Source organism: Bufo gargarizans, chromosome 1 (genome assembly GCF_014858855.1).
Source record: "Bufo gargarizans isolate SCDJY-AF-19 chromosome 1, ASM1485885v1, whole genome shotgun sequence".
NCBI classification, from domain to species: domain Eukaryota; kingdom Metazoa; phylum Chordata; class Amphibia; order Anura; family Bufonidae; genus Bufo; species Bufo gargarizans.
In genome coordinates this window covers 716,307,229-716,333,712 of record NC_058080.1, presented here as the reverse complement: position 1 = coordinate 716,333,712, position 26,484 = coordinate 716,307,229, and the positions used below count along the sequence as shown (strand labels likewise).

The 26,484-nt window shown below is 44.8% G+C and overlaps 1 protein-coding gene across 2 annotated transcripts in view; it reads left to right on the top strand.

Annotated features, from left to right (window-relative positions):
* Positions 1-26,484, top strand: part of ZBTB7C (zinc finger and BTB domain containing 7C) — a 200,796-nt gene that overhangs the window by 117,531 nt on the left and 56,781 nt on the right. The window contains exon 1 of one of the 2 annotated variants that reach the window (XM_044292639.1): positions 7,338-7,400. The exons of the other annotated variant lie outside the window; for it this stretch is intronic. The gene's annotated coding sequence lies outside the window, so the exon portion shown is untranslated. Of the gene's footprint in view, positions 1-7,337; positions 7,401-26,484 lie in introns of those variants that run through there. 2 annotated transcript variants of the gene reach the window in all.

Genomic DNA, 26,484 nt, shown 5'->3' with positions numbered 1-26,484 from the left:
CTAAACCGCTCTACACTCTATAGCTAGGGATATATAATATTAATCAGTAATCACATTAGACCACCCTGAATAATACATTCCACTATTAACCCCTTTATTACCCTAGACCAGTGGTGGCGAACCTATGGCACGGGTGCCAGAGGTGGCACTCAGAGCCCTCTCTGTGGGCACCCACACCCTGGAAAATGTCTATGGTGCCCTTGTTCTACTCTAAGGTCCACTATATTCTCTGCCTAGTCACTCACTCAGACCATTTATTGGCAGGGCTAGGCAGGGGTTTGGGCAGAGAATAGATTCTCTGCCTGGACTGAAACAAGTATACTGCGCATGCGCCATTTTTTATTTGAGTGCATGAGAATAAAGGACCAGGTGAGATGACATACCTAATGCCTGGCCCTGTCGATCAATGGTCCAAGGTAGGGGAACGGAGCTTGGGTGCACCAAGGGGAGGGTGCACTGGAGTACATTTAACAATTCATTTTCATGTTGCTTAAATGCGGATTTCCTAAAGAAAGTCAGCCATTGATTCAGGTGAAGGAACCCTACTTGGCAGTGGGCCGGGTTGCTTAGGCATCTTCCTGCTGATAGACTCACAACTTGTTTTTGGGAGGGCCAATAAGGGACACTTATGGTTCATTTCAGGAAAAGATCTCTTGTTTAAAGGAACCTGTCTCCTGTTTTATACTGCTCTGTCTAAACTAGAGAGTCAAACGCAAGGTCAGTTTTTTGTGTCCAATACCTGTTAAAGGGGTTTTCTGGGAATTATGAAAATGAAAATACTTAAGTATTACTTTATTATAAATATATTCCCAAATACCTTTCATTAGTTATAATGGCTCATTTTGTCTGGGATCAATCATCAAGAGAATTAAAATGGCCGCTGTCCTATTACTACACACAAAACCTGTCCTAATCACACAGGAGGACAATTTACTTCACAACACTGAGCTAAAGAGCTGCCTCATCCTCCTCTCTGCTCTGCTCGTCAGGGATTATGATCCTGAATATGGCTGATAAGATCTTTAGCTGAATGTCTGTAGGAATGGAGTTTGTGAGAAGACATGAAGTACAGACAGGAGGTGGGGATGCTGGCTGATGAGCAGTCTCCATTACCACAGTCTGTCCTGTCCCTCCTCTTTGTACTTCATGTCTCCTCATGAACTCCATTCCTACAGAGACTTGGCTAAAGATCTTATCAGCCATATTCAGGATCATAATCCCTGACCTGACATGTAGGAGAGGAGGATGAGGCAGCTCTGTAGCTCAGTGTTGTGAAGTAACTTGTCCTCCTGTGTGATTAGGACAGGTTTTGTGTGTACTAATAGGACAGCGGCCATTTTATGTCTCCTAATGATTGCTCCCTAGACAAAACAGGCCATTATAAATAATGAAAAGTATTTGGGATTATATATTTATAATAAAGTAATAATAAAGTATTTTCATTTTCCTTATTCTTGGAGAATCCCTTTAAGGACTGGAGTCCACTCCATGCAATGCACGCTCTGATTGGCAGCTTTCTCCCTATACACAGTTTATACAGTTTATTAATACATGTGAAAAGGAGGTATATTTGGGGAACAAAGATGGACAGAGGGAATTGCTTCAAAAGTAGGAACTTTCTACTGACCTTGGGAGGTATTGTCTAGCTGAAATGCTGACTTGCAGCTGCATCCCCCTCCTCCCTGTCATCTTTTCAGTAATATATCAGAGCCGGCAGGCATGATAGGCTATTAACATCTGATTGGCGGGGGTCTGACATCGCTCAGCCCCGCCTGTCAGCCATTTTGCGGTAGCTTCTGCACTGAAAGTCTGACCCAGAACTTCACATCTCCATCCATTGTGAGTGTTCATTGGAAGCAGCGCTGCAGTCACCCGCTCCATTCACTAAACACAATAGAAGGAGATGTAGTTGCAGGCACAGACTTCCAGTGCTGGAGCTGATAGGTGAGGGTGCAGGGTGTCGGACATCTGCCAATCAGGTATTGATAGCCTATCCTGAGGACTGGAACACCCCCTTTAAGATGGATAGGAGGTTTCCTGAAATGTATACCTTCTCTCTATATTTTGGGATTTTTTGTTAATCCCCACCTAAACTTTTTGGTTTTTAAGGAAATGGATTAAACAAATCTTTCAGCTCAAAATAATAATTAAAGGGATTGCGTCACCTAATAAAAATATGGTGTAGACTTGTTCTTGTTGATTAAAGCCATGAGTTTGCCATTTATAGGGAATGACTAATCCAGTGATTAAATCCTTTAAATGTGTTGGTTTTTACTGTATCAGATCCAAAATAGATTAAAGGGGTTTTCCGAGACTTTCCGAGCATCTGAACGGTGGGGGTCCGACAATCAGGACCCCCCGCTGATCAGCTGTTTGAGAATGCATTGGCGCTCACAGTAGTGCCACAGCCTTTTCACAGCTTTCCCTATGCCATGTGGTAATGTGACTCCCAGTGTAAATAATGCCCCCAGTAATATTAGTGCCCCCAGTAATAGTAATGCCTTCATTAGTGCCCCAGAATAAATAATGCCTCTATTAGTGCCCCCTCATTAATAATGCCCCCATTAGCTCCCCCAGAATTAATAATGCCCCCTTTAGTTTCCCCAGTAATAGTAATGCCTCCTTTAGTGCCCCCCCTCAGTAATATTAATGCCCCAATTAGTGCCCCCCAGAATTAATAATGTCCCCATTAGTGCCTCCAGAATGAATAGTGCCCCCATTAGGGCTCCCCAGTAATAGTAATGCCCCCATTAGTGCCCTCAGTAATGGTAATGCCCCCATTAGTGCCCCCCAGTAATAGTAATGCCCCTATTAGTGCCCCCAACATGGCCTAGGCACAGCTGAGCCCCATTGAAGCTATATAATGTATGGCGCTGAGCTTGATGAGCTGTGAGGAGGCCGCGGCGCTAATGAGCGCACCAGTGCTTCTTAAACAGCTGCTCGGCTGGTGCCCCGGGTCTCAGACCCCCACCGATCAAATACTAATGACCTATCCAGAGGAATAGGCTGGTTAATTGGCCTGTGATTATGTCACCACATCCTGCCTGCTGCTGGGGAAAGCACAATGTGCTCCAATCATCGGGGGAACAAGGCTAGTTGAGTATTATTATTTTTTATTTATTTTTGTAAGGAGGCATAACTATTGTGTGTTGGCACCAAGGGGGCATAACTACTATGTGGGGACTAAGAGGGCATTCTACTGTGAAGGGGAGACTAATAGGGCATAACTGCGGAGGCACTAAAGGGACATTCTACTCTTTGCAGGCACTAAGGGGGTATACCTGTAATGCCCCAGAGGTGCATTACCTGTCACGGCTGAGGATGGGGAAAACCCTCAGCCGTGTGATGACAGAAGATGGTGGTCACTACTCGACCAGGACGACAGAATTAGGGAGCAGGTCACCTCCTAAACGCATCCCTAATCTGACCCTGACTCCTAGCTGTATGAGCCGACCCTGATGGTAGGAGGGCTCATACTCCGGAACCTTGAAGTCCCTGCTAGCCCTCAGGGTGGCCCTAAACTAGGAGCAGGGTAAGACGACCTGTTCCTTCTGGATACGGAGGAACAGGAGTCTCACTGGCCAAGCTGCAAGGAAGGGGGAACATATACAACTTATGGCAATGGCAGATACATGCCACAAACACAACATTCACCTGCCACAGACACTAAGCCTGGAACCCATGTGCAAGTGCTGCTATCCACTACAAAAGGACACAGCACACAACACACATCACACAGGAACCCAGGACAATAAGGTGAAATAAACAAGCATAACACAAACACATCTTCATAACATCAAACAAGAGTTATGACCACAAGGGTGGCCCTCACTGGAGAGATGGTGAATAACCAGGAGGATGTCTCCAGCAAACCATGGCTGAAGAACCCCTCAGCTTCAGGTCTCCACAGAGGCTTTATAGCCCAAAGTGGCCACACCCACACAGACACACTGTGGGAAGGGAGTTAACCCTTCCATCACCAAACAGGGTAGTGACAAAGGGAAAACAGCAACTTAAAGGGGAATACACACACAATAAACCCCATGCACACCAGAACAGAAAGTGCACACACAAACACACGTTGCATGTGCAACAGCATGCACTTGACAGCAAGCTGCCTAGAACAGCTCAGGCTGCTATACTGCCAATACATATTGTTGCCAGCGGCAACCACAGGTGAGGCAACATACTTCAGCCCTCACCTGTGATTGACAACAAGAACAAGACCGCAGGCAACTGCATGCGGTTCAAGGAGTCACGACCATAACCATGGTCGTGACATTACCACCTTCTGCACCCCTCTACTATCTCCTTCGGTTAACCCTGTGTCATTCCGTGTATTAATTGCCAGGGCCTGCAAAATGTGTATTCCCATTTACTTGTTTTGTAACTGTTTAAGTGTAATATGCCTGGTAGACCAGCAGGTAGCAGCAAGCATGTCAGAGCTACTTTACCTGGAATAGAACCCTTCTTTCCATTCTTGCTCTCTCTGAGAGAGGGAGGAGTTTAGCCAGTTAGAGTCACTCTAACCTACCCCTTCTAGGGGAGAGATGGACAAGCCCTGCTTAGGCCAGCTAAAGCACAGTCAGCTCTGCTGGATATTGAGGCCAAACCCTGAAGCCTCTGAAGCCAGGAGGATAAAGTTCCCTGGATACGACTAGAGACAGACCAGCCTACAGAACGTAGAGTACAGCAGAAAGGAGTTTGCCTGCCACAGTCAATGCCAAAACCTGCTGGAAACCAAGACAAAGCCTGTAATCAGTTTTGGAGAAAGGTTTATTCAAGTAAAGTTGCTGTTCAACTATATAGAAGGTCTGGACTCAACCTATTTCATCATCCCCTTCATCCACTACCCCTTGATTTGCTTCATACGACTGCTCCTGGGATTCCAGCGTATCCAGGTAGGAGCACCGTGACACGTGCAACACCATTAGGAACATTTAGGTCACCCTACACCACTCTGGCCTTCCTACACCTGGGTACCACCATATCACTCAAAGGGGCCCTGTGCACTTTTCTCATCTTCAAGAGATCCCATGGACGTTGACCCCCGTGCGCTGCATAACCCTTGTGAAAGGAGCACTAAGGAAGCATTCTACAATATGGTGGCAGTAACGGGGCATGGCATAATTACTGTGTTGGGGCACAAAGAGGACTGGAGAAGGATTGGCCTATATAGATAGGCATTGGACTGAGTTAGAGGCATGGCTTAAAATATGCACTCCGCTGCTGTTGTCCCTCCTTGGCCTTTTCAAAGTTGGGCGGTATGGCTCTGTAATATTTCTCAGGTCCTGCTCCACCTGCAGCACAGTTTCCTCTGCAGTAGTCACACCTCCTACACCTCCCGTTTTTTCAGTGATTGACAGCTGTATACAGAGACAGGGATAGCTATAAATCACAGCTAGGACCGCCCACTGGACTCCTAACCTATAGAAAGAGATTTACAGAAATAAATTACAAGTTTTACTGAATCTTTTCCCACAAAACTATATATACCATGCTCAGCATAGCCTATTATGGCATTTAAAGGGATCATTCCTAGCAGACATGCACCTTAGTAGCATACTGAGATCTGCAGCTAGGAGATGAAGAGATATTGCGCCATTTGACGTGGGTGATTATGAGGGTACACTGCGTTCTGAGGTCATTATGTTTAATTCCCGTCTGTGGGTCACATGACTGTCTAATATTTCACCCCCCCCCCCTTTCCCAAATGCCTCACAGCTATACAAACACACCCAAAAAACAAAATAAACACGCCACACCTAGTGGATAAGGCCAAATCATGAATTTAACCTTCTGCCATAAATCATTTCCTAGTGACACAGTACACGTGGAGGAGAAATCATATCCTTAGCTCATCTTCGCTGGTGAATGAGATCAGTCTGGAGATCCAGTAGCGGCAGCGTCTCCCATGATGATTAGTGCGAATGCAGATTCAGTGAGGACCCATGATATAGTTAGGCTACTTTCATACTTTACTGTATACTGAGCTGGCAGACAGCTGGGCATGGTATGATGGTCTATTAATAAGTATTACAAGCTGGTTCATGGTTGGCCTTTGGCAGCTCTGGGTAATGGTTTGGTTGATGGTTGATGGTTTGGCTCTAGATTGAGTTTGAAGATTTGATGGGTTGGCTTTAGGTAGAGTTGGAGATTTGATGAGTTGGCTGTAGGTTGATTTGGAGATTTGATATAGTTAGGCTACTTTCATACTTTACTGTATACTGAGCTGGCAGACAGCTGGGCATGGTATGATGGTCTATTAATAAGTATTACAAGCTGGTTCATGGTTGGCCTTTGGCAGCTCTGGGTTGATGGTTTGGCTCTAGATTGAGTTTGAAGATTTGATGGGTTGGCTTTAGGTAGAATTGAAGGTTGGATGAGTTGACCCTAGGTTAAATTTTTGGTTTGATGGGTTGGCTGATGGTTGAGTTGGAGGTTTAATAAGTTTGCTCAAGGTTGAGTTGGTGGTTTGATGTGTTGACTATAGGTTGAGTTTGAAGATTTGATGGGTTGGCCCTAGGTAGAGTTGGGGATTTGATGAGTTGGCTGTAGGTTGATTTGGAGATTTGATGGGTTGGCTCTAGGTAGAGTTGGAGATTTTATGGGTTGGCTCTAGGTAGAGTTGGAGATTTGATGGGTTGGCTCTAGGTTAAGTTGGAGGTTTGATGAGTTGGCCCTAGGATGAATTGGTGGTTTGATGAGTTAGCTCTAGGTTCAGTTGGTGGTTTGAGGGCTGGAGTCTGGACTGTTGGTGGACACCACGCTCTGGTCAGTTTCTGGGGGAACCCTTTTGGCAGACACTGGATGAATGGGGGCCTATGGGTATGTTCAGCAGAGTTTTTAAGTCCTCAAGTTCCTATGAGCGGATTAGGTATTTAGCAATAGGGGCACAAAGGTAGCAGTAGCATCTGGGCCCTGGTGCCCAAGGGGACCCAAAAGTCCTCCTGTCACATAAGAAGACACCAATATTAAATAGTAGATGGAGGGGGAAATGCTGATAAAGCTTTTGTACCGAGTCTTCCAGAGCTTTTCTTGCATCTGCATTGAAGAAAGTTCCTGCATTCAGTCCACAATAGATAAAGTCTTAAGTTACATGAGCAATCTGAATATAGGAGTGCTGCTGATGAAAGATGGCACAGTACATAGTCCCACACAGAGCCTAGAGCTTAATTGTACAGGTGGACGGGAAGGGCTCCACGCCAAATACTTTTGGTTACGAGGGAGTGGTGGGAGTACATTCATGTAACCACTCCTAGGGAAGCAGTGCTCTCTTCATACAAATCAATGACAATTTCCAGTCCACCCCCCCCCCCCCCCCCAACTGATATTTTCCCACTTTTGGAACAAACCAGCAGTCCTATAATAGCTGCCTGCTCCGACGGACACAGCGCAAGGTCAGTGCAATGATTTCTTATGAAAGCCTGGATGATTATATTGTATTATAGGATGCAGGCAGGAGCTGGGTTATTTTCAGAGGAGACCTCGCTGGTTATTTTGCAATGAAAGCAGAAGAAAAATGAGAAGCTTAAAGGGATTACGCAGAATACGATTCCGTGCGCTGGAAATACAGGTTTGGGTGACTGTGTGATCTATGTAGTGCAATCCATGCTTTATAGAAGCTATGGGTATTGGAGAACTACAGCTCCCAGCATGCCCTGATAGACTGAAGCTAGGGTTTGTAGTCCCAGAACACCTGGAGAGACACAGGTTGCAAATTGGGGTTGTATAGCACATGAGTGATATCATTCTGCAGGAATAATTATAGCAATTCATGATTTTTTTTATTTATTTATTTTTCAAAAAAATCTGTCAAATTCTCCTTATCCGGCATGCATTAGTGAAGATATTCTGATAATCCGGCACTTGTTTCCTGCACAGAAGTAGAGGACTGACCATAGACAATATGGTGTTCTCTCTGATTAGGCCTCATGCACACGACAGTGTTTTTTCACTGTCAGTGATTTGGCTTCAGTGGTCCGTGTCCGATTTTGCTTCAGTTGTGTTTCCTTGTGTCTTCCTTTTTTTTTTGTCTGACAGGGAAAAAAAAAGGAAGGTTAATGAAAAGTTTAATTTTATTGCACCAAGGTCTTGTAGAAAAAAACGGACGCGGACACGGATGACATACCAGTTGTGCATCCGTTTTTTTTGACGGACCCATCGACTTGAATGGGTCCGTCCTCCGTTTTCCACTGACAAGAATAGGACAGGTTATATTTTTTTTACGGACTGGAATCACGGATCACGGACGCGGAGAAAAAACGGAGGACTATCAGTTTTTTTCCCCAGCTCCATAGAAATGAATGGGACCTCCGCTAAACTGTGAAAAATGACGGAACGGACGCGGATGCACACAACGGTGGTGTGCATGAGGCCTAAAGGGGATATTGGTAGGATATCCCATCACTTCCTGTTTGGAGGAGGGGGTCGATTTTTGGGACCTCCACTGTAGCACTAGTTTTAACCCTTTACATCAGCGCTACCATCTACGTGCTGTGCAGGGAACTACAACGCGGCCCCATTTACCTAAGTGGAGCTGAGCTGCATCTACAGTAGCTTGGGGCTCATTCAGATGAGCGATGGTTGACATCCGGGTGCTGTCTGTTCTGTACGTTCTCAACATTGGGCCCGAATTCACAGGAACTATTGGTCCATGCAGAGAAAATCACAGCATGCACCATTGCGGTCTGATATTGCCACAAAAATAAGTGATAGCTGCAAATTTTATGTAAATGGCATTTTTTTTTAGCAAATTGCAGCATTCTGTGGGTTAGGTGTTTTTTTAATGTTTTTTTTTGTTTGCTTCTAATGGAGGTTTTGCAGGACAGTTTTTCTGCCAGTGCCATTTTCCCACACAGCTCTAGAGTAGAAGTGACATTACATGGGGGCACATACTGTCCTCCAAAACGCTGGACATGCAAAAATAACTCCATTAAAAAGGTTGTTCTGCAAAAAAATATTCTCCACTTTCTTTTAACCCAGCACCTGGATCTGAATACTGTTGTAACTGCACGTAATTAAAAATGTATTACAGCCACTGAGTTATTCAATGAGATCTATCTGCATAGCGCCACCTGCTGTTTGTTCCGTTTCTAATTTCTCTGTCCACCTCAGTGAGGTGGACGCACACGCTCAGTTCTGTCCTTCAATTGCAACCAGCTGCAGCAAAAGGACATTCGCCTAGCTTCCAGATTGATATAAATCTAGCAGAGCAATGAACGGGGAGATCTCTGGATCCATGTGAGGTGCAGGGCTGGTTCTAGCTGTGTTAGAGATTGTCATGTACTGTGTGATATAATTCTTTTAGGCCTCTTTCACACGAGCGTGAAGGATTAGGTCCGGATGCGTTCAGTGAAACTCGCACCATTTGCAAGCAAGTTCAGTCAGTTGCGTGATAAAAAACGGAAGGTTTACAAACATCATCTCCTAGCAACCATCAGTGAAAAACGCATCGCACCCGCACTTGCTTGCGGATGCAATGCGTTTTTCACGCAGCCCCATTTACTTCTATGAGGCCAGGGCTGCGTGAAAAACGCAGAATATAGAAGATGCTGCCTTTTTCACACAACGCAGAACTGATGCGTGAAAAACAACGCTCATGTACACAGCCCCATTGAAATGAATAGGTCAGGATTCAGTGCGGGTGCAATGCGTTCACCTCACGCATTGCACCCGCACGGAAAACTTGCTCGTGTGAAAGGGGCCTCATAGTAGTCATGGGATAATCCCTTTAAAAAATGCTGAATTTTATTTTTCAAAAAATGCCAACACCAAAACTGTGTGTGAAGGAACCCTAAGGTCCCTTTCACACGAGCGAGTTTTCCACGCGGGTGCAATGCGTGACGTGAACGCATTGCACCCGCACTGAATCCTGACCCATTCATTTCAATGGGGCTGTGCACATGAGCGTTGTTTTTCACGCAGCCCTGGCCCCATAGAAGTGAATGGGGCTCCAGTGAAAAACGCATTGCATCCGCAAGCTGGTGCGGATGCAATACGTTTTTCACTGATGGTGGCTAAGAGATGTTGTTTGTTAATCTTTAGTTTTTTATCATGCGCGTGAAAAACGCATCAAAACGCATCGCATTGCATCCGTGCGGAAAAAACTGAACAACTGAATGCAATTGCAGAAAAAACCGACTGAACTTGCTTGCAAAATGGTGCGAGTTTCACACGAGCATGACGGATTAGGTCCGGATGCGTTCAGTGAAACTCGCACCATTTTGCAAGCAAGTTCAGTCGGTTTTGTCTGCGATTGCGTTTGCATTGTGCAATGCGTTTTGCACGCGCGTGATAAAAAACGGAAGGTTTACAAACAACATCTCTTTGCAACCATCAGTGAAAAACGCATCACACCCGCACTTGCTTCCGGAGGCAATGTGTTTTTCACTGAAGCCCCATTCACTTTCATGGGGTCAGGGCTGCGTGAAAAACGCTGAATAAGGCCTCATGCACACAACCGTTGTTTTGGTCTGCATCTGAGCCGCAGTTTTTGCGGCTCGGGTGCGGACCCATTCACTTCAATGGGGCCACAAAACATGTGGACAGCATTCCGTGTGCTGTCCGCATCCGTTGCTCCGTTCCATGGTCCGCGCAAAAAGAAATTACCTGTCCTATTCTTGTCTATTTTGCGGACAAGAATAGGCAGTTATATTAATGGCTGTCCGTGCCGTTCCGCAAATTGCAGAACTGATGCGTGGAAAACAACGCTCATGTACACAGACCCATAGAAGTGAACGGTAAGGATTCGGTGCGGGTGCTGTGCGTTCACGCCACGCATTGCAAACTCACTCGTGTGAAAGGGGCTTAAGGGTGTTTTTTTTCAAGGTTGGTTGCACCTTTCCTTCCCACAAGAAAACATTTACGTTGTGAGTCATAGCATTGCTGCAATTTTGCTCCAAATCACAGGTCACTCCGGGTCGCCATTGAGGCTTATTCGTAGAAGTAAAATGCATCTTCTTTTCAATGGCTGACCATGCAGGAATTCTTGGAATCCAGAACCGGTCTGCTCACATATGTTTTTGTATTTAAAGGGGTTAAATTTTGAACAAGCCCTGCAATAGCCTAAAATGAAAAATACTCTCCCCTTTCTCCGCCGCTGTTCTTTACAGCGCCGGTCCGGTCCTCCTGCCATTACTTTTTTACAAACTGCAGTGGGGCACGTGGTCGCTGCAGCCAATCACTGTCCTCAGCGGTCTAAGGGCTCATGCACATGACCGTATGTATTTTGCAGTCCGCAAAAAACGAATCCGCAAAAAATCTGCATGCCGTATTTTGCGAAACGGAACAGCTGACCCTTAATAGAACAGTACTATCGTTGTCCGTAATGCGGACAAAAATAGGACACGTTCTACTGACAAACGGAAACGGAATGCACACGGAGTAACTTCAGTTTTTTTGCGTACCCATTGAAAAGAATTGTTCCGCATACGGTCCGCAAAATAAACAAACAAAACTGAATGGACACGGAACGAAAATACGTTCCTGTGCATGAGCCCTAACACCGAGGACACTTGATTGGCTGCAGCGGTCACGTGCTGTATACACAAAAGGTTTTAAACAAGCAGCGCATGGAGGACCGGACCAGCGTCACAGAAAACCCCACCAGAGACACTGAGTATTAACCATTGCAGGGCTTGTCCGAGATTTTTAATCATCTCAGACAACCCCTTTAAGTTAAAATATTTTATACTATTATTCTTATTTGTCAGTTTAGAATTTATAGCATTTTTTTCTGCTGCTATAGAGTGGGTCGTCAGGGCATGTCATGACTTTTTATTTAGAAACTGTCAGCAAGCAGGCTGTTGGCAGATTTTATATATAAATTTATTATTTAGAACTTTGTAACAAATAAATGTTGGTTATTTGCATAAATTGGGTTATCCATCTCTGACCAGTTGAGTTGGTGGGTTGGACTGGGGTATTTTTGGCGGTCATCCAGTGTCAACATTCTAATGAGTTGATCATTTCTTTGCTGATTCCCCGATTTATGCAAAGTAACTGAGGACCTTCTTGTAGGTTTCCCCAGAGGTGGGAGGTTTTGGGATGAAGTGGATCTCCAGCGGGGCCCCCTCCTGTGATAAGTAGAACATTATCTGGCACTCCTGGTTACAAGTCACTGGTGGCTGCCCATAGTCAGGTGCTGTTATCTATAGGACCAGGAAAGTCCAGCCCTATGCTAGATTATGCTGAGTACAGATCCAGTGGGCGGCTTCCCGTTGCTTTTGCTGGATCCCATTCAGCCAGCTGCTGTACAGTTCTCAAGTTCAGCAATGTCAACCACATAAAACAGACAGGCTGCGCCTTTCCTCTTCTCTGGGGGAGGACGACTTCCAGCTCCAGGGTTAGCTAATGTCTTGTTAACACTATATCTGCCTGGAAACGGAGGTCCACCTACAGCAACAAGTCCTTCAAGGACCACTATAACATATCTATGTTCCTCTTCTACCAAAGAAAGCTCACTTGTTAGAGCAGCAGTTTGTGCTCCAGAGCTGCTCTCCATACTTTTCCAGACAGGCTCCAACCATGCTCAGCTATTTTGGAGTTAAGGAGCTTTGGTCACCCACCTACAAGAAACCACAGCCACTTCCAGCTCTCTTCTGCCTCCATGTTTATCAGTGTTATGTCTGTTAGGACCCAAGCAGGTGGCTGTAGACTGCTACGAGCCTGCCTGAGGAACATGCAGGTTTTTCTTCTTGACTATTGCATCTACAGGTCAGTAATATGGACCGGTATGGACTATACCGCCATGTCGTTGCCATATCCATGGGACTTTACATGTCAAAGAGTTTGTTTTTGCCCTTCGTTGACTATATGTTTAGTCTTAGGGCACTTTCACACTAGCGTTTTTCTTTTCCGGCACTGAGTTCCGTCACAGGGGCTCTATACCGGAAAATAACTGATCAGTTTTTCCCCATGCATTCTGAATGGAGAGAAATCCGTTCAGGATGCATCCGGATGTCTTCAGTTCAGTCACTGAACGGCGTTTTGGACGGAAGAAATACCGCAGCATGCCGGATCCAGCAACTGGAATGTATTAGTACCGGATTCGGCATTAAAAATACTGCAGACCGGTAAAAATGGAACTGCTTTCCAGATCACTCTGCCGCAAGTGTGAAAGTAACCTTAGTCTTGGTCTTCAGGTTTCTCCTAATAGCCAAGCTGATGCCAAACCTTCCACAAGCCCCATTCATCTACATCTGATGGACCTCATAGCCCTCTGTCCATGCGGTGGCCATTATATCACGTCCTGTCTCTTCTCCATTAGTGATTTCAGTCTCGCCCTCCGCTCTTTCCTCTCGTCTTCCTTTTCACGCCCCCGCTTGTTTGCTCTCTTTTTCTGCCAAGGTGTGGGAGACAGGACCCCACCCATGTAGATTACCATCCAGGTAATTTCTGCCCTGGCACCGCTCAGCTTGACTTAATGAACTGAGTCTGCGTGTGCGGAATATTCCGTAGGAAAGAGAAATGTCCGCGTTAACATGTGCTGCCTGGTAAGAAAGACGGAAGTGATATTTCATCTGGTGCCTGTGTGGCTTCAAAGCAAATTTTGCCATGGGGGCCCCTTTAGCCACAGAAACATCAACAAAAATCACTGATACACATGTATAGCCTAGGCACGTAAATTCAATATTCATAAAAAAAAAAAAAAAAATTATAATTTTTTTCTGAATTTTTGGCTTTTTTTCATTTCTGCACTGCTATACCGTTGAAAATTACATATAGAATATCGTCCTAGCAATCAGCACAGAGAGATAAAACTCCTATATGGGAGTCAGTTTACAGCTGCTGTGAGGGGAAAGATGTTATCTTCAAGGTAATCCCACTGATAATAGTAGATGTAGAATTCGTACTACAGCATTACAGCTCAATTGTTCTCTGGATAAGCCTAGGTAGGGATGGCCACAGAAGATAATTGCATTTAGTTTAATGTGTGATGCTCTATTTGAGGCTCTCTCTGGCCACAGTGATGGTCTGACTGAGAGAGTTAGGGTACATGCACAAGTTCAGGATTCATGCGCGGAGAATCCACACTGAAATCCGCAGGTGTTCGCAGGCAAATCTGTGCGGTCAATCCGCATTAATTGGTGCGGATTTGCATGCGGATTTGCGTGCGGATTTGGTGCGGATTTTCCGCATGCGGATTTCACTAAGTGAATGAAGAAAATCCGGTCAGGAAAAATAAAATAAATTGACATGCTGCGGATTTTAAAATCCGCACCTGCAGGTCAAAATCCGCGTGGAAAAAATCTGCATCATGTGCATTGAGAATTTCAAATTCTCATAGAATACAATGTACATGACCTACGGTGCGGATTTTCCGCATGCAAATCCGCACGCAATCCTGATCGTGTGCATGTAGCCTAAGGCCTCATGCACACGACCGTTGTGTGCATCCGTGGCCGTTGTGCCGTTTTCCGTTTTTTTTTTGCGGACCCATTGACTTTCAATGGGTCCATGGAAAAATCAGATAATGCACCGTTTGGCAGCCGCATCCGTGATCCGTGTTTCCTGGCCGTGAAAAAAATATGACCTGTCCTATTTTTTTCACTGCCAACGGTTCACAGACCCATTCAAGTCAATGGGTCCGTGAAAAATCACGGATGCACACAAGATTGTCATCCGTGTCCGTGATCCGTGTCCGTGATCCGTGTCCGTTTTTTCCTATCATTTCAATGGCTAACTTGACTTAGATTTTTTATTTTTTTTTCATGTCCGTGGATCCTCCAAAAAACAAGGAAGACCCACGGATGAAAAAACGGTCACGGATCACGGACCTACGGACCCCGTTTTTGCGGACCTTAAAAAAAAACGGTCGTGTGCATGAGGCCTTAAGCAAGACTGTCAAACAAAGAAGAAGTTAAAGAGTAAGGACAGGAAGAAGAATACATAGGATTACTTCCAAAAATGATATCCAAAATAGCATAGAAGATTCACATATGGGCTGTTAATATGTTATAAAAACTTTGCAAATGTCTCTTTAAAGGGGTTATGCCATGATTGATGTAAAAAATATGAAAATCAGAGATCATATAGGACACGACAATACCTTTCTAACAAAGCTAGAACAAACCCTGTACCTAACATGGATCCAGAGATCTCCATATTCACAGCTCGAATTACTCAATTATCTTCAGCGTGGCAGCTCAGTGGGCGCGTCCTTTCTGCTGTAGCTCTCTCCCTGTAAATGCCATCACTTCTAACAGAACATATGGCTGGTGGCAGTTAAAGATTTAAACTGAGCGTGTGCGACCACCTCAGTGAGACGGATTAAAAAAATAAGGAAAAGAACAAATAGTAGGTGGCGCTATTCAAATACATTTTATTGAATAGCTTACAGGCTATACTACAACTTTAATACTTGCAATTACAAAAGTATTCAGACCCAGGTGCTGGTTTGAAAAAAGTAGAATGTTTCGTGACACAACCTCTTTAAGGTAAAAATATTCCTATACACAGATACAAATATGCACACACTTACCCAGATGACTACACTCGGCTGTATTTTACTACATTTTTGGGGTCATTTATCAAACTGGTGTAAAGTAGAACTGGCTTAGTTGCCTATAGCAACCAATCATATTCCTTCTTTCATTCTTCACAGCTCCTTTAGAAAATGAAAGGTGGAATCTGATTGGTTGCTATGGACAACTAGGCCAGTTCTACTGTACCCCAGTTTGATAAATCTCCCTCATTGTCTTCTTCTGTTAAGGGCTCGTTCACATCTCCGTTTGTGGATCCGGCAGGCTAAATACGGCACAGAGAATATGTCTGTACTTTTAGGCTTAAGTGAGGATGGCGGTTTTCCAAGTGTAATTTAGTGTAGAAGGTGGGTGGAGGGGCTCCTAGTGACTAGATTCTGTAATGGTGCCTTCACTGGGAGGTGGAGCTGCACTCGGAGCACTGAGGGGTTGTCTGTCGCCAAATAGTCTGCAACATTTGGATGACGAGTGATGCTAAGGTTGAGGCCTATATGTGGTGTCATGCCAAGGTCCCAATGCGTGAGTTGGCTGAGGGAACGACAAGTAGGCCTCAGTGAAGGGGATCTGGAGGAGAAGTGGGGAATGTGGACACCTGACTAGGGGTCCTAGCGATAAGTGGATATAGCCGGTCTCGTCTGTGGCAAACCGCCATCAGCAATAGCTGCAACCGTAAAGTTGTGCAGCCAGCCAGAACCGCAGGGGCAGCACGTGAGGTGCACGGTGGGACGATGAGGGGCCAAACAATAACACAGTTCATCGGTTTACTCACGGTTAGCAGAAAGCCTCTCTGGGCTGGCAGCACAGTGTTGAGGAAGACATCACGAAATCCTCCGGGGCACGCTCTGTGGTAGGGAAGCACCAGCCAAGATGGAGGTCGAGGTGCCCTTAGTGGCAGTGGTGTTTAGGGTGCTTGTGGCGGCTGGGTCCCTTGGTGGTATTTGTCGTGACGCCAGTACTGTTAATGGTGGTACAACCAGTGGTAAGAATAAAGTAGACAGTGGTAGGATACAACACATCCAGACAGAATACAGTCTTTTGCAATTTAGAGGAATTCTGTTGATCCACTGTTAATAGGTTTGGCTGGGTTTATCTTGGTTATCTTTTTCCAGGGACGAAAACGCTATCCTCTGGTTATAGGATCTAGGATCTAAGAGGGTCACAGGAGGAAAACGCTCTCCTGCGCCTCATACCTTGGCTCTACCTGATTTCTGTATCTGGCTTAACCCACTATGTATGGTGTGTAGCCTCAGTTTTACAACTGGCTCTGCTCTTCACTAACCTCCTAATGACTCCAGAACAGTGTCGGACTGGGGTACCTGGGGCCCACCAGTAAAATTTATTTTGGGGGCCCACCATACGGATACATTCAAATATAATAAATAATTTAACAAGTTTTTTATATGAACATCGGCTGGTTGAGGTGCTGTACATTGAATATATGTATGTAGTGCAGTAAGTCTACTGTGTTATGTGCCACTTGTGCAGGGGGTGGAAGACTAGGGGACCACTTTGCTCAGGGGCCCACCGGGGGATTCCCCTGTACCCCTGTGGGCCAGTCTGAGCCTGCTCCAGAACCATTCCACTAACCTGTCCCACTAGGCCTGACCTAAGTATTTATATGACCTAAGTACTATCCCCATCTAGTGGTGGGATGTATAAATCACACCAGACCAGCCTATGACAGGGATACAACAGGTGTTGCAATACAAAATGACATGCAGTAGGATAATGCCGTTTTACAGTAATTTTGCAGTTCCCACGTGTCCTGAGTGGGACGCTGCAGTTGTGTTTTATGTACTGGTGGGTGAACCGAAACCATCATGCTTATGCACCTCTGCGGAGTGAAGACTTATGTAAATCCCTTTCTTATGCCTCAACTAAACCTGCTGTTCTACTACCACAGTTACCACTAGGGCCCCCTACAGGCCATCTCCTACTAGAAAAGTGACCAGAGCCTCAAATGCGCACATAGCAGCTGACGCTTTCCCTTCCCCGCTCAAGCGTCAATCAGATGATATATGAAGTCACGCTCCAAATAAACTAAACAATGCCGAAAGGTTTGACAATGGTGGACGGACATGGACCCGCGTTTTATTGTTCTGCACAATCTCAGCCTTTTGGATCTCACATTTAGGGGGAGGGCTGCATGCCTTTATTATAAGCCATGCACCACATGGGTCAGCTCAGTGTCAGGTTGCAGCTTTTAAGCCCAACAGCCATAGGTTTGAATGTGAACATGAAAAGAATTGTGGAGATTTTCCAGAACGGAGATATCCCAGCATTGTGTGGGGTGATTACACAGGTGTTTGATTGTACATGGGGACTTGGCTTAGCTACACCACAGGTTCCCGCCGTGAGATAGGCTTTTATTTTTCTAATTTATTTTTGGCAGAGAAAAGCAAGTATCAATAGAGGGAGGAGAATGAGATTCCTGCACTGGCTCCTCCACAATAATCAGGTCTATTCTGTGCTGTAACACTACATGCAGGTGGACTCCTCTGTAATCTCTTGTTTATTCCAATTCACACCCGTAATATATATTCAGGGTGGGATGGCTTCCATATTTGTGTGTGTGAACCAGACGAAGCCAAACTGGAGGGGTGTCTGAGGGGTGTAAACAGGAGATCATCTCAGTCCACAGCGCAGAGGAACAGAAAATAAGGGGCACACACCAAATGTATAGGGGCTCTCGCTCACACTTAGGGGAGCTATGTCTGGAACTTAAGGGGCACTATGGTTTTCTTTTGAGAATACTTTGGCTGGGGTCACTGTGGCTGTCTTTATGATGGGGTCACTGTGGCTGTCTTTATGATGGGGTCACTGTGGCTATCTTTATGATGGGGTCACTGTGGCTGTCTTTATGATGGGGTCACTGTGGCTGTCTTTATGATGGGGTCACTGTGGCTATCTTTATGATGGGGTCAATGTGTCTGTCTTTATGATGGGGTCACTGTGGCTATCTTTATGATGGGGTCACTGTGGCTATCTTTATGATGGGGTCACTGTGGCTATCTAGTAGATTTATCCCTGTTTTGGCATCAACGCCTACCCTGACGGCCTTTTAGTAAGTGCATGTAGCAGCAGATTGCTCAGTAAATGCCCTAATCTATAAGGAACCAGTCCTCCTGAGCTGATTTAAAGAGAACCTGTCACCTGGACTTTGGGTATAGAGCTGAGGACATGGGTTGCTAGATGGCCGCTAGCACATCCGCAATATCCAGTCCCCATAGCTCTGTGTGCTTTTATTGTGTAAAAAACCCGATTTGATACATATGCAAATTAACCTGAGAGGAGTCCTGTCCCTGACTCATCTCATATACAGGACACATCTCAGGGTAATTTCCATATGTATCAAATAGTTTTTTTTACACAATAAAAGCACACAGAGCTATGGGAACTGGGTATTGCGGATGTGCTAGCGGCCATCTAGCAACCCATGTCCTCAGCTCTATACACAAAATCCCGCTGACAGGTTCCCTTTAAACCCTAGGAGAAGGAGGACTTTCAGTTGTAGAAATGCACTTCCAGTCGGCAGGTCAGGGCTTCCTTCCATAATCACGATCAATCTGCATTCAATTCTGCAATGGCTGAAGCATAATTATTATTATCCATCCCTTGCTAATCTATAAACCTCGTCCTCGTGTTCTGATCATTGCTATGAAAAGTCTTTTAAATTATGGATGGAGCTTTATATACTACTGTATCATGTCCTACGGGCACCAGCGCATCTAAAATAAATAAAAAAAAGGCAACATTGCAAATAGTTTTGATTAAAAACATCCTACCATTTTGAGTTTACAGCTCCTATGCAAACCTTTGTGTCTCCATGACTACAGACTACAAACAATTCCTTCTGTCTGTCCACTGCTGCTTAGCAGGTTAGCAAGAAAAGGGGGCAGATACTGCAATGTGACAGAACTGCATAAGGGTAGGATAGTGTTAATCAACAGTTCAGAGGCGGACTGGAAGCTTAAAGGGGCCCTGGAAAAAAAAACTAAAAGTGGCCCCATGTTGTAGGCGTGTCCAAACTGAGAGAAGGCAGGACCAGCAATGCCATATTGCGGCGCAAAATACTGCCCCTAACAGAGCCAAAGACCACGGTGCAGACAAAATACTGCCCCAGAAGCTGCCCTTCTGTGGTGGCCAGCTCCAGCTGCCACGTCCTGTCCTCCTACTCCAGTTGCAATGTGGGGTCGCCAGTAAAGATGAGTGAATTTCATATTTTGAAATTCGTTCACACTTCTTTTGGTGGTAAAAGGTGAATTGCGTTATGGATTCCGTTACCACGGACCATAACGCAATTCTATGACAGAATGCATAACGGAATGCCTTTAGAGGCATAATAGAAGTCTATGGGCTGCAAAACGGGACTTCTTAATACTCTCATTACTTACCTGGCTGGCGGCCGTGAGGAGGACTCAGGCAGCCCCCTGGGCATCGGCCCACCAGGAGATTTCCCTATGGCCAGGCCCAAAGGTGCACACAGCCTTTTAACAATCAGAAGGGCTAATAACAGTGATTGTTCAAATTGGAGGAAAGGGTTAATTTTTCAGTAATGACCATTTTTGGTAGAAACCATGATGCCGAATGGCACTTTGCTTTACTCCAGGGACCTCAAGGAGACGTGTAGTTTGCTAACGGCAATTAGACCCTGATGAGATAATGACCGTAGATGCTACCATTAAAGATGCATGACTGGTGCACCCATTGGAACGTCTCAATATTTCTTCAGCAAATTTCAACTGCAACACGGACCCCCCCCCCCCCAATCCCATGTCAAAATTGGGGGCTCAAGGTAGTCACACAACTGACGAGATAATGACCGTAGATGCTACTATTGAAGATGCATGACTGGCGCAAGAGACGCACTCAATGGAACATCTCAAGATTACTTCAGCAAAATGCAACTGCAACACGGACCCCCCCCCCCCCCCCCAATCCCATGTCAAAATTGGGGGATCAAGGTAGTCCCACAACTGACCTATAATGAGTGGCAACTCTGGTCATCTGATTTTCTGGTCCCTGATACGGCAGCACCAAACCCATTGTCTTCTTCTGGCCCATAGCCACCGGCTATCTAAAAATACACATGTAAAACATGGCAATCTGCTCTTCATGACACCGCGTTGTGTTTTTCCACTGACTCTGGCAGAATGATAACTTCAGCTCAGTTTCCCTGGCTCCGGGATGAAAGTCAAAGCCTGGGGACTTGGCTAAATCGCTGCCTTTTCACGGTTTTGCCCATTTCTGCTGGTTAAAAGTAGATCCGTTTGTGTTTCTATTTTTCAGATGTAAAAAAAAATAAAAAATCAAAAGATGAGTTTAACATATGTTCTCCGCTCTGTATCTGATTGTCTCGAGGCCACAAAGCAAATTGAATTTTCCTGGAAATAAGAGTTGTGAGAGTACGGCTGTGCGGATTTCTGATAATTATGGGTTGAGTGTGGTCACCCCCACTTCCTCCATAAGTAAATAGAGGCTTCCCCTTTAAATCGCCTGATCAAAAACAGAGCAAAAATTCATTTGCATATCCTGCATATCCTACTGCATATAATCACTGCCTCTGAGATGTCGTATAGCAAGAGACAGCAATAAATCAATATATCTGTGTTTCTTGGCTTGTGATCCACCATAGAAGAATGGGACCTACAATCAAGGTAGCATTAAAGAGATTTTCTAGGAATTTTCATATTGATGGCCTATCGTCAGGATAGGTCGTCCATATTAGACCAGCCGGGGTCCAACTCCAAGCACAGCCACCGATCAGCTGTTTGAGGAGGCCTAGGTCCTTACTTGAGCTCTGGTGAGCCCTGCTGCCTATTTGCTGCTTACCAAGCACAGCGCCGTCCATTGTATAGTGGTCATGTTTGGTATTGCAGCTCAGAACCATTCACTTGAATGGGGCTGAGCTGCGCCTAGGTCATGTGACCGATAAACGCAACATCACTGGCCTAGGGAGAGGCCTAAGTGCTCACAGAGCGTCACAGTTTCTTTTTACAGCAGATCGGTGGGGGTGCTGGTCGTCGGACCCCCGCCAATATGATATTGATGACCTATTAGGCCATCAATATGAAAATTCCAGAAAACTCCTTTAAGGTTCGTGGTGAGCTTTTTTTTACCAAACTGTGGGTCTGGACCCAAAAAATGTTCTACTTTGTACTGAGTGACTATTACCTCCAAAAAATAGTGACATACAGTGTCCTATCAATGCCTTTATATTGTGCCTTAATAATAGTGTCAATGCCTTACTAATAATACTACACAGTGTCCAAATAATGTTAAACTGTACATTAAAAATACCCCAAACCAGTCCCCAAATAACAGTATCTCTGAGCAATACAGCCATAGTGCCAAAGAAGTGCCATACAACCACTAAGTAATATATAGTGCCCAAGTAACAGTGCCATACGGCACATTACAGTACCCTATACAGTATGTAAATAGTATCTAGTACCACTGTCCAAGCAGTGCCATGAAGCCACTAAATAGTACGTCAAAACAGTACTTAAATAACAATGTCAAGCTGTAGATTAAAATACCTAAATATCTTCCCCAAATAACAGTACCTAAATAATACCACCATATTGCCTGAGAAGTGCCATACAGCCACTAAATAATAATTCCATACAGTGCCCAATAAATGTGCTAAACCGTACATAAAAATATAGGCCCAGATTACAGTACCTAAATAATAGTGCCCAAGCTGTGCCATAAAGTATCTAAAATATACTTCTATTTAGTGCCCAAACACCAATGCTATATAGTACATTAAAAATATAACAGTAGCTACAGAATACAACGATAGTGCCCAAGCAGTGGCATATAGCCGCTAAATAGTACTTCTATGCTGTTCAATAACAGGCTAATATTTCCAGACTGTGCCCAAACAACAGTACCATGTAGAGCCGAAATCTCCCTACAGTACTCATAAATGACTGAGCAGTACTTCTGTAGGGATTCTAATGGAATGGTGAGTGTACATTTAATAGGAGGTATACGGTACATAATTGCAATTTTTGTTACAATTTTGGCATAGTTCCTAGAAGTACTGTAGGGAGGTATTATTTTGGATCCATATGGCATAGGGTTTTTTTACTTTATATGGAGGTATTTTGGGCTCCACATGGCACTGTTTTTGGACAATGTATGGCTGTAATATTTTGGCTCCATGTGGCAGTTTTTGGACAATGTATGCAGGTATCAGCCTTCACATGGCACTTTTTTGGACACTGTATGGAAGTATTATTCAGGTACTACATGACACAGTTTTTGGACGTTGCAAGTATTATTTAGGCTCCATATGGTACTGTTTTTCTGTTTTGCAGACACTGTGTGGAGGTATTATTTAGGCTTTACATGGCACTGGTTTTTGACCACCATATGGAGGTATTATTTAGGCTTTACATGGCACTGGTTTTTGACCACCATATGGAGGCATTATTTAGGCTTCACGTGACACTACTTTTTGGACCCTACATGGAGGTATTATTTAGGCTCCATGTGGCACTGTTTTTTGGACCCTATATAGAGGCATTATTTAGGCTCTACATGGCACTGCTTTTTGGACTCTACATGGAGGTATTATTTAGGCTCCACATGGCACTGCTTTTTGGACTCTATATGGAGGTATTTTTTAGACTCTACAAGGCACTGTTTTTTGGACTGGATATAGAGGTGTTATTTATGGCTCCACATAGCAATGGTTTTTGGACAGTCTATGGAGGTATTTTTTATGCTACATCTGGCACTGGTTTTTGGACTCTACATGGAGGTATTATTTAGACTCCACAAGGCACTGTTTTTTGGACCCTATATGGAAGTATTATATAGACTCTACAAGGCACTGTTTTTTTGGACTGGATATAGAGGTGTTATTTATGGCTCCACATAGCAATGGTTTTTGGACAGTCTGTGGAGGTATTTTTTATGCTACATCTGGCACTGGTTTTTGGACTCTACATGGAGGTATTATTTAGGCATTATATTTGGAAACTCAGTCTCTACATATAAACCAATAAGCCTCAGTCTCTGCATATAAACATAGTGGGTTTTAGGGTCATGAAGGTTTTGGGACAATCTTAAGAACCCCACAAATTGCATTTCTATAACCCCTTACAAATCATCTCCCGTTCATGTGTCATCCTTTGAAGAAGGTTTCCCTGGCACTTTTGCCCTGGCACACTAAATCCAGCCTGCCCGTACCTGCTGCACCCAGTGAGCTCAGCTAGATCAAACATTCTGACATTTGGTGTTTGCATTGTTTAATACGCCCTTCTTCTCCCCACTCCCCTCCTGCAACCCCACACCCAGCTCCTTAGAATATCCTTTGGCCTGACGTCCGCACCCTCGCTGTCAGTGACTCAGCCATGCTCCCTGCATGATATGATTTCCCCAAGCATCTGTTGCTTATTCCACTTGCTATGTCGTGAGGCCCCCCTTCAGTATATATATCTGTATGTGTATACACGTCCTGGTGGGCAAAGCCTTCACCGCTGATGCCTGTGTGACGGGCAGAGTTATCACCATGTGTTTATCTGACTTTTTCCATTCTGAGCTCTTTGAGATGTTGCGGTCGGGAAATGGTCTGAATTTTATTTTAGAAAGGAAGCAAACCCACCCAGAGTGGGCTGCAGCTGAAATAGTATCTCCCAGACTCTTCCCGATCTTGGTTTATTTTGGGCGGGGGTACTGGGTTGCTTCCTGTGGGCACATGAAAGGAGGGGCGGGGGGGATTATATTGTCCTATATATATATATATATATATATATATAGTTCTGCGTCCTGAAGAGGTGACGGCTTCTGAGGAGCTCTAGATTTGCTCTAGTCTCAGAGGCCAGCTACAATCTTCCATAGTATAGCATCAGGCCTGGCAGTCATACTGGCACCCAGCCGGCTCTGCGCGAATAAACCGGTGATGGGGTATAGCATACACCCCAATTTTTTTTATAAAAGAGGGACACATTTGATGCTGTGCTCATAGGGACGTGGCAATTTCATCTCCTACCACAACCCATTCCTGCCCAAGCACACCCAATTACGCCCAGTCTCGTCCTTCAAATAACATGACTGGTATATCTCCAGTCTTAAAGGGTTTTTACAGGATCTGAAAAACATGGCTGCTTTCTTCATCACACAGCACAACACTTACCCGTGGGTGGTGTCCAGTATTGCACCTACTGTACGTCTCATTATAAAGTGAATGGGTCCGAGCTGCAGTTCCACACACAACCTGTACGCACGTGGTGGTGCTGTTCCTGGAAGAAAGCAGCCATGTTTTTCTAATCCTGGTGCACTAAGCACTGTGGTGGATATAATGGGGGGCTTGGCTCCAATATCTATTTTATATCCACAGGATAGAACACAAGTATATTATCACTGGGACCCCCACCAATCCTAAGAATGGGGGTCCTGTTCCCCCCAAATAAATGGAGCAGTAGGTTGTGCATGATGGCTGCCACTTCATTCATTCTTTGTGGGACTTCGGGAGGTGGCTAAATACTTGGCTGTCTCTTGCAGTCTCTTACCTGCAGTCTATTCATTGAGAAGAACAGCACACCATTCTCGTGATCAGTGGGGGTCTCCGTGGTCAGATCCCCTCCCATCAGATGTTTTTTTCCTGCAGGGGATATATATTTAGCATAACCCCATATCAGACATAGAAATGCTCACATTTCACCTTTTTCTAAGCCTATCATGTGTGATACTGTCTGCAGTGTAGGTGTATCTAAGCTTATCATCTGTGATTCTGTCTGCTGAGCGATTGTATCTAAGTCAACAATGTATGGTACTGTCTGCTGAGCCGGTGTATCTAAGCCTATCATGTGTTACTGTATGCTGAGTCAGTGTATCTAAGCCTATCATAGTGTGATACTGTATGCTAAGCCAGTGTATCTAAGAGTATCATGTGTGATACTGCCCGCAGTGTAGCTGTATCTAAGCTCATCATCTGTGATTCTGTCTGCTGAGCAAGTGTATCTAAGCCAATAATGTGTAATACTGTCTGATGAGCCGGAGTATCTAAGCCTATAATGTGTGATACTGTCCTCAGTGTAGCTGTATCTAAGCTCATCTGTGATTCTGACTGCTGAGCGCATGTATCTAAGCCAACAATGTATGATACTGTCTGCTGAGCCGGTGTATCTAAGCCTATCATGTGTGATACTGTATGCTGAGCCAGTGTATCTAAGCCTATCATGTGTGATACTGTCCGCAGTGTAGCTGTATCTAAGCTCATCATCTGTGATTCTGTCTGCTGAACAAGTGTATCTAAGCCAACTATGTGTAATATTGTCTGATGAGCCGGCGTATCTAAGCCTGTCATGTGTGATACTGTCTGATGAGCCGGTGTATCTAAGCCTATCATGTGTGATACTATCTGCTGAGCTGGTTAGCTGGTCATGTGTGATAATATCTGCTGAGCTGGTGTATCTAAGCTGATCGTGTGTAATACTATCTGCTAAGCTGGTTATCTAAGCTGATCATGTATGATACAGTCTGCTGAGTTGGTGTATCTAAGCTGATCATGCGTGATACTGTCTGCTGAGCCAGTGTATCTAAGCTGATCATGTGTGACACAAGTCTATTGAGCAGGTGTTTCTAAGCTTATCATGCGTGATACTGTCTGCTGAGCCGGTGTATCTAAGATGGTCATGTGTGATACAGTCTGCTGAGCCGGTGTATCTAAGCTGATCATATGTGATACTGTCTGCTGAGTCGGCGTATCTAAGCTGACCATATGTGATACTGTCTGCTGAGCCGGTGTATCTAAGCTGATCATATGTGATACTGTCTGCTGAGGCGGCGTATCTAAGCTGATCATATGTGATACTGTCTGCTGAGTCGGCGTATCTAAGCTCATCATATGTGATACTTCCTGCTGAGCCGGTGTATCTAAGCTGATCATATGTGATACTGTCTGCTGAGTCGGTGTATCTAAGCTGATCATATGTGATACTGTCTGCTGAGTCGGTGTATCTAAGCTGATCATATGTGATACTGT